We start from the raw sequence: 20276 nt of genomic DNA on the forward strand, positions 1-20276 counted from the left end.
AATACTTACTTATGACCATATTAATGTTATTAGCTACATTACTTGCCTATTTTACGAGATTATTGGTTCTTGCATTACCAAATGTGTGACTAAGCCTCAGATAAAATTAACGATGACTAGGCAACTTGAAACAATTAACCAAATACATAGTTCTATAAGGTCAATGATTGTAACCGTGTAGCTCTAGCTATGGGAGGAAGCAATGAGAGGAAAGCATTTCCTGGACCATAGCAGACTAGTAGGACAGGCAGCCGAGAGGCCTTTGGTTACTGTTAACAGGGCCTAATCCAGGAACAGCACTGACTGGCTTATCGATGAAATCCTCACCTGACCTGGGAATGAGCGTTCCTAGCACCGTGGGACAAATTAGCCACTAAATGCCTTCCAAACCTGGGTCAAAATTAAGACCAAAAGGGAGGGGACTGTAAAATAAAGAATGTTGCCCACCATCCAGTTCTACAAGAATCAAGTCATTCAATAGCCACCGCAGCCACTGACCTACAGTACATCCTGAAAGGAGTTCAGGGCGAAGATCAGGATGAGGCACTCTGCGCTCTGGGGAAACTGCAGAACAGACCTTCAGATGGTTAGATATTTTCAGCAGAAATGTTTTATGAACCTGGATTTTTGCATCTTCCCATACTTCGAAGAGCACTAAAACCATTAACTAAGATGTCTCTTCCTTGTGACTAGCAGCAAGCTTCTGCTGGGATTCATGCTTGACTGCACGTACCCCCTCCTCCAAAATCACACACACACTGACCTCCCCCACTTACCTCTTTGGAACAGTTCTCAGAGCTCTCCGAGAGGCCGTCTCCCGGGCTACAGTCCGCAGTTTGGCTCGGACTGTATTTTCTATTTTCTATTTCTTTCTTATATTGACTACTGATTAATTTTTTTCATTGACAGAGACATAGACCGACTAAGAACATGGTTTATCATTATTTGCATGAAACTAAGTATGTCTTTCACTGAATTTTATACTTTTCAACCCACTGGTCTAGCACTGTGTATACCTAGCCCATCTATATGTTTCATAAGCAACTTGGTCAAAATATGAATAGTCTTTAACCTTTTAGTTATTTGCATGTGTAGAAATATATTTTGAGTGAAGAGGCAAAATTAGATAGGTCTGAGATGAGAGAATCATTCCTAGTTTCTGCAAACTAGACCCTCGCCCACAAACAAGGATCCTACCAGTGTAGGGTGTATCTGCGTGTGCACTGTCTTTGATATACTGGTCACCCTTCAGCTTGTCTTTCCTACAAATCCTACACCTTTTTTCCCTTTGTATTCATGTGTAGTGACAAGTTCCACCCATGCTGTTTTGAGGCTTGTTTTTCTTCTTTAAATTAACAACCTTACAGTTGTTGCTAGTGAACGGCACACTGTTTGCATTCATGCTAACTTGAATCCCTACTCCACCCGAGTCTGTTAAAGTGACTTATTCCTACAGCATAACAATTCTATGGCAACAGAAATAGAAACGTTTGTTATAGGATCAGCATTGCTCGGTTAAACATAAATGTGTTTGCCTATAAGAAATATACAATGGCAGACACATTGGAAACATTAGTGCTTTTATTCATTCAATTTATACAATCAGCATTTGTTGAGTTGCTACCAGGACCCAGGCACTGTTAGGTATTTAAGTTATAGTAACATGGGCTGCATCTTAAATTCCTTTGGAGATCGTAAGCAAGCCTTATCACAGGCTCTATGCAAATGAGGGTAATTAAGATAATTGTTACCATTCTATTTTCAAAAGTAAAGTCAGTCCAGCCCAGGGATTTCTGGTCAGATACAGTGAAAGTGAACAATAATATGCCTGTTGTTATGCATCTGTACTATATCCTAAGAGCAAAAAAGCACATGCATTTTGACTAAAAAGACCCACTACTGAGACAGGTTGGAACCTGGGACCCTTTGCTGCAGTGCTGAAATGCTTGCACCTGGACACATCTCTCCTCAAGGAACAAAAATACAAAGAAACTATATGGGACTAAAAATAACCGCGTGCATGCACAGTTGGGGCAAATTCTGGACAAAAGATACAAAAAGACCAAAAAACCCCAACTGCTAAATCTGAAGAGCCAGGAGCAAAAGCAGGGTGTTGGGAGCAAAAGCAGGGTACTGCGCATGCCCCCTGCACACAACACCCCCTAAGCAGTGGGCAAAACACCTAAGCCACCCCTCCAGCCTGACCCCTGGACACACCCCTCCCCTCACCCCATGTAAGAAACAAGCTTGCCCCCCCCTCAGGGAGCAAGCAAGGGAACCTGTTACTTCTTCTCACTCCCTCCTGCGGCTGCAGGGGTCCCAGTAAAGCCTCACCTGAACCTCTTGTCTGGCCTCTAGTCAATTTCTATTGATTACAGAGGCCAAGAACCCTGGTCCGTATCACTACCAAAATTTCAGGTGGAGAATTTTAGACAACCATATCAATGAGTCACTAAACAAGTTATAAAGAAAACACTACGATGGAAGTGGCAGAAGGAAAATACATATGATGAGAGTTCCGTGCAGAACCTTCTCCACGAAAGTGCTGTTAAATAACAAAAAATCTACTGAGTAAATCTTAAAGATCTAATTGGCTTTACTGAATGATTCATGACCCAGGCAGCCTCCCAGGTAGCAAGTAGAGGGGAGCCTCAAAGGGCTGCAGAGAGGGAGAGGTTTTTAAAGGCGAGACAAGGGAGTCATAAACAAACAAATAAAAAGATTATTTCGGATTAAGTCATCTCCCTTTGGGGACAAAAGGGTCTTATTAGGTGGGTTACCTCGTCTTCCTTTGCGGATGGAGAGGGCCCACGTGACAGATTACCTCATTGGAGCTGAGGTAATTCCAGAAAATTCCTGACCGACCAGTTAAGAGTACATTTCTGGAGGAGGGTAAAACTTCAGTTAGATGAGGTATTAAGTCCCAGTTTGGCGACATGGTCTAGCGTAAGTGACTCTGTTTTGGGTCTGTGGTCTTCTTTCTAATAATACCAATGTAAAGGTGAAACATCAATGTTGTTTAAAGGGTGGACGCCATTAGGAGGTGGAGAGTCCTCCAGCCATGACGCGGGTCCATATGCACCAAACAGGTGGCCACACGGGACCCACAGGAGGAGCCCTCACTGCCCTCGATGTCCCATGGCCACACCAAGGGGCCAATCTGGGCTGTGCCTGGTGGGTAAAAGCGTTAAATTTAGACTAGAAATGCTTCAGTCCTGGCCAATCTGTTAATGACACTAAAGGAGTCCTTAGATCATTTTCATGGGTCAGTTTTAGGTAAAGACACGCTACTATTGTTTGCTTGTCTGATTATTCAGGGGTTAAGGGTGTCATACAAATACGAGAAAGCTAGTTCAGCCTTTTCCAGGCAACAGACACCCAAGCCTAGGAGTCCATCTCCTCTCCTAGCTCTCCTTGCTGATCTTCTTACAAAATCAGGAAAATCACCTTTGGCCAGAATTATGGCACATTTTCCTGTGATTTACAGAGTACTCAGGAGCCTTGGCTTCCTGGAAAGGCTCTTTAAAATTTCAGATCTTTTAGCGATAACTTTCCAATGCAATAATTTTTCTAAGACCAGGCTTTGAATTTTTAACAGAAATACCGAAAAGCTAGAGACCTGTATAGAATGTTTGAGTCCCCGATTTTAGGAGGCAGATGGACAAAAGTAACTGACCTTCAAGTACGTCATAAGCCAGGGAGACCTCTAAAACCTTACTTTAAGCTGAAGATTTTTACCGATGTTTTAAAAAAAAAGAAGTGACAAGATTTCCTGTGCCGCCCTCAAGGATCGCAGCCACCTCCCCGTGTGTGGGCGCCGATAGCGAACTGCACGCGTCCGGAGAGCCGCTCATTCTGTAAGTACTGAAACACTTCCATTCTAGACGCTCAGCAGCTGCGGTCTGATCCGCCACTTCACCCTAGCGCTCGGGCTGCTCCGGCCTGCGAGAGCCCGGGGGGCCAGGGCCCACTCCTGGTGTTGTGGGGTGCGGGCTGGACCCCAGCAGGAGGAACCGGGTCCCGATAACACGGGCATCCGTGCTACCTCCCCGTGCTAATAGCCCCCGGGCTCCGCTGCTCCTTGCTCTGCCTCTCAGCTGTACTCGCAGGAGCGGCGGCGGACTGAGCTCGCGGTTAAAGGCCGGGTTCTGACTCACGCGGACCTGTCCTTTCCGGTCTGCCCTTTGAGACAAGGGTGTTCTCCGTTCAGCTCCTGCTTCACACACGGGTGCCCCCTCACGAGGCCTCAGAGGAACGGCCCCAGCCGTTGGGACAAATCACATGCAGTTGAGACGTGGCATGCTCATTTGCAGAAGGCCTGGGGCGTCTCTGCACTGCGCTCTGCAATGGGCTGAACGCCTACTTTAATGCTCTAAATATCAAATTCCATGCAATCAAACCGCGACCAACAGACCTCACGGGGTTCTCCATTTCAGCTATCTCTGTCCCAAAGCAAACAGAATAGATGCCTCTGCGTTTTTCAAGTTATTAAAAATCTTTAAGAAGTGATACTTGAGTTTAAAACACCAACACATGGTTGCCGGCCTCAGTTCCAAAGTGCACAGGAAAGCCTGAACCTAGCTTCTCGTGCTGAGAAGCCCATCGGGGAAGGGGTGGGGCTCCTCGTGCTGGTTAAGGCACAGGACAGGCTGAGAGGACACGATTCCAGACCCAGTCCCTCACCCAGCAAGCTGCCAACAAGACTGGTTCTAGCAAAGTTGCCGAAGTAGAAAAGCTGTGGACTGGAGCTAAGGGAGCTGTCACCAGCTATTCTGAGACCCCGTACCAGGTGAAATCTTGCGTGCAACAAGATGAACCTCGTAATAAATAAGATGGAATCTCTCTCCAACCTAGTGGGATAGGGGCTTAGAGGTAGATTTAATTTGATTTTAGAAAAATAAAGTAACAGAACATTTTTTGAACTCTTAATTTAATTGGGTAGATCCCATATCCACTACATTCATATTTATTAAGCTCTTATTGACTAGGACCTTTACTAAGCAGAATGTGCTACAAAATACAGTAGGGGGTAACTTTCTGAGTCCAGAGCAAAGAAAAGTTTTCATGAAGGCAATGTGACTGATTAATCACTTAGCCTTAATTTCAGCCTTACAAATTACATGGGTTTTCTTTTTCAGTAATTATTATTATCCTTAAGTTAACAAACATGCATGAGTAAAAGAGCACTGTGAAAATTATGTAACATCATACGAGAAAGCCGTAGAATGAAAGCTGAAGTCAGGTGGCCTGGGCTCATCCTGCTTCCACACTTACTAGCTGAGACCTTGGGCAGCTAGTCCTTCCACAGGCAGGCTCCTCCTCTGTCAGGAAGGGATAACAATGCATTCTCCCAAAGGGCAGATACAAAGGCTGATGTTGTAACACACATTAAGCACTTAAAACAGTGCATGCTACCCTATGCCTTCTCATTTTTCAAAATAAATAATATGCATGTATTTTTAAAAGACATTTTTAAAAGCCTTATATATTAAAAGCTCCGTTTCAAACCTAGACTAACAAAGCATAGTTATGTGAAATTATTGTTTTTCTCCTTAATAATGTGGTCCCCCAAGGGGCCTTTGAGAAGTCAGATTGTCTCTTTTAGGAGGTTCATTAAAATTTTGAATGTTATCAGAGATGTGGTCTACTTTTTCTCTTCGAAATTCTAATTTCTGAAATTTAGGACCATTTATGTATCCGTTTCTCAAAAATTAGTGAGGCAAAACAGAACAATGAAAAAAGTGAAAGTAAAAGCCAAAGGAAAATATAAACTGATAATCTTATAAAAGTGCCTTATGCAAAAATATATTATATACGGATACAATACGATTGACAAACAGCAAAAAGAAAAATTTCTATGTACCATTCCAGTGACAGAGCCATTGTCAAGAGTCAGAGAAAGATGCCTCATTTCATGACTTTGGAAAATGCATACATTTCCTTTGTTGAAAATAACATCAAAGAGACCTATAAAACGTTTTAAGTATTAGCAAGTAATTCTTGCTTTTAAAGCTTTTCTTCCTATTCAATTCTACATTGAAACCTCCTAATAATACATTCTATAATATCTCTCAGCTAAATGTTTTTAATTAGTCAAAAGGTAGAATGTCAGTAACCCTTAATAATCTACATGCTGCTTGGCAATTTGGTGGAATTTCCACGGAAAATCTCTAATGCCTTCTTCCCATGCTGGTCAGTAAGCCCCTGAGACCACCCCACCCCAAATAACACTCAACGGAAACGTTTCCAGAAAGATAGATTATCCTAGTGTAAAAACCCATTTCTGTTCTATAAGTCTCAGAGACTTGAGGTAAAATAAATGGATGCATTATAAAATTAAATATATATTATTTGGGCATTGGTGACTACTTTGTATGATTATGATGATAAAGGTTATGTCATCATATATTTGATGGTTTTTAGCTTTCAGTATACCTTTACATGCCATTTTATCTTGAAATGTAAGCTTCTTGGGGGCATGAATTTTTGTCTACTCTGTGTATAGCTATATACCAGCTCTCAGAACAATGCCAGACACAGTAGGTGCTTAGAAATATTCTTTAGATAAGATCACTAAATTAGATCCCCAAATACAAATATGAATACTGCCTGATCTCACTTACATGTTAAATCTAAAAAACAAAACAAAACAAAAACAGACTCATAGATACAGAGAACAAATGGGTGGCTGCCAGAGGGAGGGAGTAGAGGGGAGGCAAAATAGGTGAAGGAAATTAAGTGGTACAAACCTCCAGTTATATAATAATTAAGTTACAAGAATGTAATGTAACTATATCCTTGTCAGCCTTGTAATATAGCATAAGGAGTATGGTCAATAATATTGTAATAACTTTGTGTGGGGACAGATGCTTGCTAGACTTCTCATGGTGATCATTTCATAATGTTTGCAAATGTCAAATCATTACGCAGTACACCTGAAACTAACATAACATTGTATGTCAACTATCTTTCAATTAAAAAAAAAAAGGTAAGTGTTCAAAACTTGTTGAAAAACAAAAAAAATTAGAAATCTCATTTAAATTATCGAGTTAAGGAGCTATTCACCATGAGTAAAGAGTTTAATATAAGAATGGAAATATTATTTAGTTTTAAGAAAATGTGTTTATTCAAGTAACATAACTCTAAGCCCAACATGAAAAAACGTATTGAAGCCAGTAGATGCCAAAGAGAAATGTCTTCACATTCATTTTTCATTTTTCAATCATCTTAATAGGGTTCTTAGTAAAATTAGAAATAGATTACTCTCTTACCACTGTACGGGACAAGTATGTAAAAATCACTAACCACATCACCAGCAACGTAAGGGGGACCCTCCTTTCCCCATGCGATGCTCAACACTCCCTCCCACTGAGACCAGAGAAGAGGGTGCGGCCCTTAGGCTGGTGACTGAACGGAGCTAAGTATTCCAGCTGTGCCCTTTCTATCCCAGGGAAGCCGCCCTCACGAAGGCCCTCTCTCTAGCGTTCTCCATCACCGGTGAGCGCAGCCCCCCTGGGGGAGCCTGTGGTTGCCCAACACTGCCTACATTTGGGGAGGTAAGCTTGTCTCATTCTGGGGATGGTTAGCAAGTCCTGTGGGCTCACAAACAGAGCCAGTACCCCCACTTGATTCCATCAGTAATAAAGCTGAGATTTTGATTTCTATTCGTCTGTGTTCTGTATCTTATCTCTTAAATGATTCTGTACACAGGAGCGGAAGAAAATGGTATTATTTATTGACGCCTTTTCAAATACCCAACTCTTAAAAAACAATAAAAACATCCCATTAAAATTAATCACAAAATGAGAATGCCAATATTACCAACATTATTTCACTTTCTTAAGGATGTTCTTGCCAGTGGAAAAGTGGTTAAAACCAAATCAATAGATATAACTATTGGGAAGTAGTAGATAAATTTATTATATTTGTAAAATCTGAAAAAACTCTTTAAATTAATTAGAGTGGAGTAAAGTGGTACGAGTCAAGATAAATATATATCTAGACCAGTGCCTGACATATAATAGGCACTTAATAAATACTGAATGAACAAAACATATAAAAACTACAGATTTCTATATATTTGTATATATGTTAGCTTTATTATGGAAAAAGGGGTTATTTACAATAGCAACCAAAAGCCTTGGAACAACACTAATAAGACGATGTAGTACCTATGTGAAGAGAGAAAAAAATGAATGTATATATACACACACACATACATGGAGTCCTGAATTAATAGATAGAGGCCTAGCTTGGTGCCCAGAGTGAGACTGATAGTCTTCCTGTAAAGAAACCATTGCAGGAGATTCTCTCCATCATAGTCTGAGAGCTTATCTTATGTAAAAATAAATCTTGCATCAGATTGTTTCTGCCCAAACAAATGGACAGACCTGGGTGCAATTTGGTTAAACAAAATTCTGTAGTTTTATAACTGCCAATACACCACAGACACAGGCAGCTGGGGCCTAAACTATATATGTAAATATATGTAAGCACAAAATCTTCACCTCTCTCACCAAAACACAAAACAAATCAAAACAAGAAAACAGTGCTGTTGGAATACTGCAAACAACGACTGGATCTACAGCTAGCTGAGATCATTGGTAAATAAATCGTTAAAGAACAAATAGGTTCACTTAATCTGAAAGAGGGATAGAATCTATAAACCAAACTTTCTTGGCTAGAACTTCCTGTTACTTCTCAATATGACTTTCAGACAAAGCCAGTCTAATAATTCAGATGGGCATGTATTTCTTATTGTTGATGTTAATTATTATATATTTTATAATTTTTTGCTGCTACTCTGAATAAGATCTTTTATATCTCATATTTTCAATGTAAGAAAAACAGCCTCCAGTTATTGTATATTGATTTAAATTCTAATCACTTTATAAATTCTCTTCATTCATCCATTTTTCAGTTGATCTTCTTTGCAGTTTACTAGACATTTCTATCACCTGTAAGCAATAAATTCATGTTCTTCTTTCCAAAATTATAACTTTAAAAATATATATATACAAATGCTTTCCAAAGAATGACTATTCTCATAATGAGAAACACCCTTATTGTATTTCTAATTTTAATGGATTTCATTGTTTATTAAGTGGTCATCTTGAGTTAAATAATTTTAAAGTATTTTTTCTGTTCCAGATTTTCAAAGAATTTTTAATAATGGTATTATTTGACTGCTTACGAATAATTTTTCTGCTTCAACCTTCTGAGGTGATGTATTTTATTAATAGATTTCCTAATACTGAACTATCCTTCAGTTTCCTGGCATGAGCCCTCCTTAGTTGTTATACATTAGTCCTTTACTATACTTCTTGATTCACTTTGTACACATTTACCTTTGAATACCTGCACATGCGTATAGCAGTGCTGCTGGTCTACAGCTGTTCTTCAGGAGAATGCAGACTCCATGGGATACTCACATTGTGCCACCAACAGTGAATATCCTCAGAAGTAACATAAATTCAATTTTATTTGGATATTTGGGGTAGGGCAAAATGAGAAATTTATCTGTCAAATTAAAATACTGTCTTCATCTGCTTGGGCTGTTATAACAAAATACCACAGACTGGGTAGCTTATAAACAACAGAAAATTATTTCCATATTTACCATAGAAAATACTCAGTACAGCACTTGATACATAGCAGGTCCACCAAATATATTTACAAAATTGAATTAGTTGCCATATAAGTGTTAGTTGGGCACATTAACACATCCTTTTATTGTTGTACCAGAGCATTCACTGTCCTACAAGCCTGCCTGACTCCCTGCAGAAATGGAATATTACCTTAGTATTTACTGTGGATCGGAGCCCAAACTCTGTAAAATTAGTTGTCAACTGACAGAAAAATAAGATGCAAAAGACTTGGGTCTGGTCAAAATATAAATGGATTTTGCCCAAGAGAGAAAATAACCTCAAAGTTATGTTTTTATTTTTTATTATCTTAGGACATTAGCCATATCTTTAATTTAATTTATCAATCTTATTTATCATTCTTTTTGTTTTCACTGGTTATAAGTATATATTTTTCAGTTTTGTGTAACCTCCTTTGAACCAGCTTTGCCAACTGGCTAATTTCCTCATTATTTAAACACATGTCCACTATAAATTGGTATGAGAACTTTGTTCTTAACATTTTGAAAGGTATATGTTGACACTTTTAAGTAAAAGAGCTTATTGTCTTGTTTCATGTTTTGGGTTTTTTTTTTATCCTTTTTGTGGTATATGCACTTTCGTTAAAGGATTTTGTTTACCTTATGGCAATCTTATACAGTAGCAGAAAATGAAAATACTGGTCATCTCACAAAAATGATGGGAAAACTGAGATAGAAGCATGAACAAAATGGCAGCAGAAAACACAGCAAGGCCGCCAGGACAGTCTCCGGAAGGTGCCACTGCTGGCACCATCATTAGCACTTAACAGACTGTCACCGTCGGAGGACACTGCCGCTATGTCCACCAGCAGCGTTCTGGAACACTGCCACGTGCCACAGCGTATAAATCCCCAATTCCCCCAGTTCTTACGCATCATTCTGTCTAGCTTTCTAGGCAGAGCATCCACTTGAAAAAGCCTACATAATTTTGAAAAACAATACATCCACTTAAAATCTAAAGAATATTTGGGACAATATTCTAATTTCAGATAGTCAATACTTAGAGATCAGTTCATTACGAGTTTTCCACAATTATTTTCTAGGTTTGCACAGGGCTTCACATGAACAGAGCAGAATCAGACCTTGAATATCTACCTATGGAAGACTCTTACCTGGTCCAAGCCCATCGTGGCCTATGACAATCTTGTACAAATTCTCAAGGTGCATGGCTTCTAGGGAGAAGGTGTCAATCTGTAACAAATCAAAAAAGTATAGTTAGATCCAGACTGTGAGTCTGATTTCTAATGAGTATAAATTAAGATACAGCAAAAATTCATTGTGAAAGGGATTAGGTTCATTCAGTAAATACACAAATCTGTCTAAATTAAGAAAGTAAAGGTAAAACAATAATATTAATTTATAGAACATAATAACAAGTTTTCTAATTCTTCCTTCTTGCCTGTTTTTCATTATAAAAGCATAAATTCGAGGACTCTCTACAAATATGTTTTCAAATAATGATAATATAAATGTAATAATTATAAAGTATACTAAATGTTTCCACTCATTTGAATTCAACAAACTCTTATCTGTCCTGAATGGAATTTTTTAGCAATGTTTATGGGTCATTTGCAAAAATAATGTTTCTAAAGTAATTTTAGAATACTGATGCAAAAATTATTGAAAATTTATAACATTTATCTGGAACAATGTCCCCATGCACTGCTACAATCAAAACTGTTCATGTTTGTGCTCCAATGGTTTGTGTATTCAGAATATGGGTAAAAGTGAGGAGCCAGAGTTCTTTTGATAAAACCTACGATAATGATACAGGTTAAAATGCAAGAAAATACATGATGTAGCATAGCGGTTGAAAAATAATTCAAAAACAAAAAATAAGCTTTGCATTTCAGTGTCTTATATGTTTTGAAATATTTTCACACATAGCGATATTTTATCCTTAAAAGTCACTCAGTGAGAAAAAAACATATCCACTCTACAGATAAAGAACAGTGAGGCACAGAACCAGTATTAGAGCTCAGTTCCTCTGATATGTAATCATACTACCTTCCTTTGCAATCACTCTGCCTCTGCATAAGTGGACTATAAAAAATATAAATAACAGATAAATCCATTAGCATTTATTTACAAAGAATACAGTCAATGCCTGATAAAGGTTAATGGATAACACTGCCATCTCTTTATCATGAAAGAGATCTGCTAGAAAAGGAGGACATCCTATGCAATAATAGAAAATACTAGCAAAGAAAATCATGAGTTACAATATTTATGATGATTGATGTAGAGAATGCTAAGAAAAAAAGAGGAAACGTAATGAAAATATGCTGATATATTTAAAATTATTCAGATTATCACAGAAAGCTGAGATAACTAAAATACAATGGGCCCTCTATAATTTACTCAGTTAAAAAAAATTAAATATAACTTACATATTAATATTAGTAATAGTAAAAAAAAATAACATATTCAGTTTCTAAATTTGACAATGAAAGTTGTTATACGGTCAACCCATGAGCAACACAGGTTTAGACTTCACGGGTCCACTTATACATGAAATTTTTTCAATAAACATGCACCACAGCACTACACAATCAGCGCAGTTGGTTGGATCCTCGGATGCGGAACCACGGATGTGGAGGGTCAACTGTAAAGTTATATGCAGATTTTCAACTGCGTGGGGGTCAGTGTCCCTAACCTCCTGTGTTGCTCAGGGTCAACTGTATATAGTAATCCTCATTTAACAATATAAAAGTAGGTGTAAAAATCAGACAATTGGGAATGACTTCAGCAAGATGGTGGACTAAGGAGAAGCAAGCCCTCATTCCTCATGGAGACACCATTTTAAGCACAGTGTATGGACTAGAATACTTCTGTGAAAATTCTGAACACCAGATAAGAAGCTGCAGCACCCAGTCCAATGCATAATGAAGAGGGGACTCCATCAAAATGGGAAGAAAAAGAAACAAAATGAAGAAAAGTGAAGAGAACCTAAAGGACTTTTGGAATACCCTCAAACGGAATAGTATATGCATTGTAGGAGTCACAGAAGGAGAAGAGAGAGAGAGAAAGGGGCAAAGAGCTTTTATGGACATACAAATTCAAGATCAATGAACCTGAACTAAGATAAACCTAAAGAGACCCAAACCAAGACACATTATAATCGAATTGTCAAAAGTCAAAGACAAAGAGAGAATCTTGAAAGCAGCAAGAGAAAAGTGACTCATCATCTGCCAGTGAGCTTCTATAAGTTTATGAGTGGATTCCTGAGCAGAAATCATGCAGGCTAGAAGGCAATGGGATAATATATTCAAACTGCTGGAAGAAAAACCTGTCAACTAAGAATTCTATATCAGATGAAACTGTCCTTCAAAAATGAAGGTGAAATTAAGACTTTCCCAGATAAAACAAAAGCTGAGGGAGTTCATTTCCAGTAGACTGCCTTACAAGAAATACCATAGGGAGTCCTTCAAGTTGAAAAAAAATAAAAAGGATAATAAATAGCAACACAAAGCTATATGAGTTGGAGAAAATATTTGCAAATCATATATGTAACAAGAGATTAATATCCAGAATATACAAAGAACTCCTTCAACTCAACAACAAATAAATAACTTGATTTTAAAATAGCAAAAGACTTGAATAAACATTTCTACAAAGATGATATACAAATGACCAACAAGCATATGAAACGATGTCAACCTAATTTAACATTAGAGAAATGCAAATCAAAACTACAGTGAGATATCACCTCACACCCATTAGGATGGTTACTGTCAAAAACCAGAAAATAACAAGTGTCGCCAAGGACGTGAAGAAACTTGAACCCTTGTGCGTTGTTGGTGGGATTGTAAAATAGTGCAATCGCTATGGAAAATGGTATACTGTTTCCTTAAAAAAATTAAAAATAGAACTTCCATATGATCCAGTATTCCTGCTGCTAAGTATATATCCAAAAGAATTGAACTGAGGATACCAATTCAGTGGTATGCAGAGGACACCCACTGCATTACTCACAATAGTCAAAAGTTTGAGGGACTTCCCTGGCAGTCCAGTGGTTAGGACTCTGTGCTTCCACTGCTGTGGGTCCGGGTTCGATCCCTGGGCAGGGTACTAAGAGCCTGCAAGACGTGCTGGTGTGGCCCAAAAAAATTAAAAAGTATAAAAACAAAAAAGTTTGAAATAACCAAAATGTCCATCAGTGGATGAATGAATAAAGAAAATGTGGTGTATACATACAATGGAATATTATTCAGACTTATAAAGGAAGGAAATCTTGTTAGATTCTACAACATGAATGAACCTTGAGGACATTACGCTAAGTGAAATAAGCTAGTTCACAAAAAGACAATCATTGTATGATTCTGATTATATATTCAAATTCAGAGAGACAGCAAGTAGAATCGTTGTTACTAAGGGATGGGGGAAAGGGGAACGAGGAGCTGTTATTCGATGAGTGCAGAGCTTCAGTTTTGCAAGGTGAAAAATTTCTGGAGGTCTGTTGCACAGCAAGGTAAATATCCTTAGCACTACTGAACTGTGCACTTAGAAATACAGTTGACCCTTGAACAACATGGGCTTGAACTGCATGGGTGCACTTATGCATAGATCTTTTTCAATACTAAATACTACAGTACTACACAACCCACAGTTGGTTAAATCTTTGGATGTGGAACCCTGGATAAGGAGGGCCGACTGTAAGATATACGTGGATTTTTGACTGTGTGGAGGGTCAGCGCCCCTAACCCCTGGGTTGTTCAATGATGAACTGTAGCTAAGACAGCAAATTTTATTTTATTTTTTTACTACAAATTTTTAAAAATCAGACAAAGGACTTTTTGGTCACTTACTTGTCCTCTTAAAAAATTGAAGGGGTACTTCCCTGTTAGCGCAGTGGTTAAGAATCCGCCTGCCAATGCAGGAGACATAGGTTTGAGCCCTGGTCCGGGAAGATCCCACATGCCACGGAGCAGCTAAGCCCGTGCGCCACAACTAAAAAAAAAAAAATTGAAGGAGCTCTTTGATTGAAATAGTTGTCTGGATCCTGTATCTCCTTTTTCCCCACAGATAGAAATGTAGCCATTTGCTACTGTTCCAGCACTCCAAAGCTCACCTGTTGCCACGTGCACTTCATATACTGTCACTGACACCAAAAGAAAATTAAGCTTTACATGCCAAGCATTACTCATGTGACAGAAAATTTACACATATCTAATCAAAAGCTCCGGGTCCGGGTAAGATAGGGTAACACACTCCCCTCAGCCTCTCTCACCAAATACAGCCGTAAAATCTTGACAGAATGCGTGGAGCAGCTACATGAAGGCTCTGAAAAGTAAACAGTAGCAGGAGAATTGGGGAATAATACCACAATTATCTACATGTATGTATACATAACATTTGTTTATATATAAGAGAAATGAATTATAGCAATGATACAAGGGATAAGAGGAAAAGAATAGATTATTTTGTTATAAGGTATTCACATTACTCATGAAGACATTTAGTGTAATTTGAAAGTGGGCTTGGATTAGTTGTAACTGTATATTGGCAAACTCTAGCGCAACCACTAAGTAAAGTTAAAGAAAAAAAGTATAAGTGATATGCTAAAAAAGGAGAGAAATAGAATGATTTTCTCAATTGAATGCTCACTTGAAGCCACGAAAGACAGAAAAAGAGTAAAAGATAAAAATAGGAATAAAGAATCAGAGCAACAAAAAGAAAACAGTAGCAAATACAGTAGATACTAATCCAATTATATCAATTATCACTTTGAACATCAATGGTCTAAAAGAACCAATTAAAAGACAGAGATTGTCAGAGTAGATCAAAAAATAAGACCCATATATATGTTGTCTATAAGAAACCCAGTTTAAAAATAAATACACACATAGATTAAAAGTAAATTGATGGAGGGACTTCCCTGGTGGTCCAGTGGGTAAGACTCCAAGCTCCCAATGCAGGGGGCCCAGGTTCCATCCCTGGTCAAGGAACTAGATCCTGCATGCATGCTGCAGCTAAGAGTTTGCATGCTGCAACTAAGAAGTCTGCATGTTGCAACTAAGAAGTCCGCATATCGCAACTAAGATCCCGCGTACTGCAACTAAGACCTGGCACAGCCAAAATAAATATTTTTTTAATGTTTTAAATTTTTAAAAAAGTAAATTGATGGAGAAAAATATACCCTGCTAACACTAATCTAAAGAAAGCAGAAGCAGTTATACTAATTTCAGACAGAGCAGATGTCAAACAGGAAACGTTATCAGGAATAAAGAGGGCATTACATGATAAAGAAAGGGTCAATTCTCCAAGAAGACATGATAATCCTTAATGTGTATGTGCCTAACAGAGCATCAAACTACATGAGGCAAAACTGATAGAACTGCAGGGAGAAATACATGAATCCACTATCATACTGAAGGCTTCAACACCCCTCTCAGAAATGGACAGATCCCGTAGGCAGAAAATCAATAAGGACATAGGTAAACTCAGTAACACTACTGATCAACAGTTTATAATACACATCAATAGCTTACTTCATCCAGCAACAGCAGAATGCACGTTCTTCCCACGCTCACAGGGGATATTCACCAAGATAGACACAGTCTGGACCATAAAACATACCTCAACAAATTTAGAAGAACAGAAATCATACATTGTTGGCTCTCAGACCACAGTAGAGTTAAACTAGAAATCAATAACAGAAAGATAACTGGAAAATCTCATAATGTATGGAGATAAAATAACACACTTCTAAATAACACATGGGTCAAAGAAGAAATCTCAAGAGAAATTTTTAAATGTTTCAAACTAAATGAAAATACAACTAGCAAAATGTGTGGGATGCAGAAAAAACAGTGTTTAGAGAAAAGTTATAGCACTGAATACATACATTAGAAAATAAAAAAGATCTAAAATCAATCATCTAAGTTTCTACCTTAGGAAACTAGAAAAAGAAGAACAAATTAAATCCACAGTAAGCAAGAAGAAAAGAAATAAGACTTAGAGCAGAAATAAAATTGAAAACAGGAAATCAATAGAAAAAACTCAATGAAACCAAAAGCTGGTTCTTTGAAAAGATCAATAAAATTGATAAGCCTCTAGCCAGGCTAACTAAGAAAAAAAGAGAGAGGACACAAATTACTAACATCAGAAATGAAACAGGGAGAACCACTACAGATCCCATGGAAAATTTAAATGATAATAAAAGAATACCATGAAAAACTCTATGTCCACAAATTTGATAACCTAGATGAAGTGGACCAACTCCTTGAAAGACACACTGTGTCAAAGCTCACACAAGAAGAAACAGAATTTCAGCTTTGTGAGATCTGCTGCACAACAATGTGAATATACTTAAATGAAAGGTACACTTCAAAATGTTTAAGACAGTAAATTTTATGTTATGTATTTGTTAAAATTTAAAATAATAATAATTATATATATATATACACACACACACACACACACACACACACACACACACACACACACACAGGACCTACTGTATAGCACAGGGAACTCTGCTCAATATTCTGTAATAACCCAAATGGGAAAAGAATTTGAAAAAGAATAGATACAAGTATATGTATAACTGAATCACTTTGCTGTACACCTGAAACTAACACAACATTGTTAATCAACTATATTCCAATATAAAATAAATTTTTTTCTTTTAAAAATGAGAGATGAAGAAGCAAAAGTGACCTCTGCATCTATTACTAACAGTAAGTAGAATGGGGCACCTGGCGAACGCCTCCTACCAGGTGAATGTGTGGGCTGAGGAGGAAGAGTGTTGAGAAAAATACTCATAAATGTTGAGGGAAATGCTTATGAATGACGAGAACAGTCATTCACTTTTCAGCAAATGGAACTATTCATATCTTTTCAAAAGTTAAAAATTTAACTTCAGAAACTTAACAAAGAGTTTATTACACCTTATTTAAAAACCACAAAGGAATCATCAGTCTCTGCAAATGTTTTAGCAGCTCATGGTCCCTATTAAGTTATACAAGTTATTATAAATCTAAACCTAATATTAGATTCTATGACATTATGGAGCTTTTCTTAATCTTTACATAGTATTTATTTCTTTAGAAAACTAAGATATCACATTTTTAAAGGAAAATGTTGTGAACTGGAGAAAAATCTGTTTTTATCAACTGCCCATATAATAATTCTCATATATCCTTCTCCTATTCTCTTCCAAAGTAGAAGCCAGCAGACACAAGAGCAAACAGCTCTTCTGGACAGAGTCGCCCTGAATTCTCGTGGCCACGAGCAGCGACTGACTCTGAGCACAGCCTATTCCTCAACCACATTTACACAAGTCTTAAACACACCTCTGCTTTTGGCCAAAAGCTTAGGAAGTCATTGAGCAGTTCTGTTTTCATTTCCTAATCAAATAGATAAATTTTCAAAAATGAGATTGAGCCTGATAAGGAAAGCATACACTGATTTTGCATTTTTTAACCCAGGAATAACTTCATTGGGCATTCAATTTTCTCATGACCTTCTAAGAATTAATTTTCTTTTTTTTTTTTTAAACTTTGGGTTTATTTATTTATTTATTTATTTATTTTTTATTTATGGCTGTGTTGGGTCTTCGTTTCTGTGCGAGGGCTTTCTCTAGTTGCAGCAAGCGGGGGTCACTCTTCATCGCGGTGCGCGGGCCTCTCACTATCGCAGCCTCTCTTGTTGCAGAGCACAGGCTCCAGATGCGCAGGCTCAGTAGTTGTGGCTCACAGGCCTAGATGCTCCGGAGCATGTGGGATCTTCCCAGACCAGGGCTCGAATCCGTGTCCCCTGCATTGGCAGGCAGATTCTCAACCACTGCACTACCAAGGAAGCCCTAATTTTCTTTTTTTGATTAGGAGGCATTTCAGCTGACATTCCTACAGGGTTAACTGTTGACAAGAACATATTCCTGAATGCCACTACATGAAACAACTAAAAAATATTTAGATGCAGCTGTCACACCAGCAGAGGCAATTGGCGAGAAATAAGCAGTTCCTTAATCATTCATTCATTCAATTATTCATTTACTCAACACGTATTGAACTTCTCTGTCCTTCAGCATTTAGGCAAACAAGTTTTACTTGTGCTGCCTGGAGTGGACCTTCCCTACCTGGAAGGATGGACTGCCCTTTGTTTAAAACAGGAAATTCTCAACAGACTTCCCTGTCCTCTTGATCGCGTGCCAACAATCGTTGAACAGGTATATAAAACTGTCTTCCAGCATTCATGTCCCACAATTGTGTCTATAACAGCAACAATATTACTTATAAAAAAATGTAAGAATACTTTATCAAAGAGTCAAATAAAAATTTTTGTCCAAGCCTGACACTTAAGGCCTTTTCCCTTTTTTTTAGTAGAACTCGTTGAATACTTGACAAGAAAAGTGTTAATTTCTTCTTTTATTGCCATCTCAAGTACAATGGCATTTCTTTTCTCTATTTTGAAATTTTTCTATTTCTAATTTCTCCATATTGAAATGCTAGACATGCCAATTTCCTCCCAAATTTTCTAAGTGTCATCAATATTTTCCTATCTAGAAAGAGATATTTACAATTTTTAAAAGTCTATTACTTCCCTGTTCCAACCTCTTAGTAATGAATTTCTTTTTACTTTAAAGTGATTTTCTAGAATACTAGCATGAGCTTAGATTCCATGCGCTACAGATTCAAATTAATATAGTTCCCTCCTTGGGTCCTTAGCAATTAATGAAATTCAAGCTATAATTATTTATTTCGGTACCTATTATACCATATTATATCTAATCCATTCATCCTGGGCTTAAAGATGTTAATAAATTCTGATAGGTTCAGATGAATGCCAAAAATCATCGAAAAGTAGAAATATGTTTTCTGATTCTAAAATCTAGCCTTTCATGAGAAGGGTACTATCATTCTTTTTTTTTTTTAATTTTATTTATTTATTTATTTATGGCTGTGTTGGGTCTTCGTTTCTGTGCGAGGGCTTTCTCTAGTTGCGGCAAGTGGGGGCCACTCTTCATCGCGGTGCGCGGGCCTCTCACTAAAGCGGCCTCTCTTGTTGCGGAGCAGAGGCTCCAGACGCGCAGGCTCAGCAACTGTGGCTCATGGGCCTAGTTGCACCACGGCATGTGGGATCTTCCCAGACCAGGGCTCGAACCCATGTCCCCTGCATTGGCAGGCAGATTCTCAACCACTGCGCCACCAGGGAAGCCCGGTACTATCATTCTTTTAAAAACTTCTGTGAGGTGTTATTTTATCTGTTAAATTAATCTTACTGTCTTTAAAATGCCTTAAATCAGAGATTTTCAACTTTAATGTGTTTAGAAAATCACGTTGTTATAAAGGTAGATTTTCAATCCTTAAACTTACTATCTCTGTGGGTCTTGGTAAGGCCCAGAAATTTGCATTCATAAATTCACATCAAGTGTGATTCTGGAGCAATCACACTTTAGAAAGGCTCCCTGAGAGCTGCACAGAATTACTGTTGGTTTGCAAGGTCGACACTGCTGCCACCACTATTTGATTTGGTTTTTAGATTACAGTCCAAGGCAGATCATTTGAGAAATACAAAAAAATCACCATTCAAAATGTTTTATTTTGTAATCTTCCTTAACTAAACTTAAAGAATCAAGATTAAGTTCATAAAAGTAATGTGATTATTT

At 37.9% G+C, this 20276-nt stretch overlaps 1 pseudogene; it reads right to left on the reverse strand.

Moving 5' to 3' along the window:
• The window catches only part of LOC132351758 (lipoxygenase homology domain-containing protein 1-like), a 172638-nt pseudogene that overhangs the window by 116982 nt on the left and 35380 nt on the right, over nt 1-20276 (reverse strand).

The sequence above is a fragment of the Balaenoptera ricei genome, chromosome 17 (assembly GCF_028023285.1).
Source record: "Balaenoptera ricei isolate mBalRic1 chromosome 17, mBalRic1.hap2, whole genome shotgun sequence".
NCBI classification, from domain to species: Eukaryota; Metazoa; Chordata; class Mammalia; order Artiodactyla; family Balaenopteridae; genus Balaenoptera; species Balaenoptera ricei.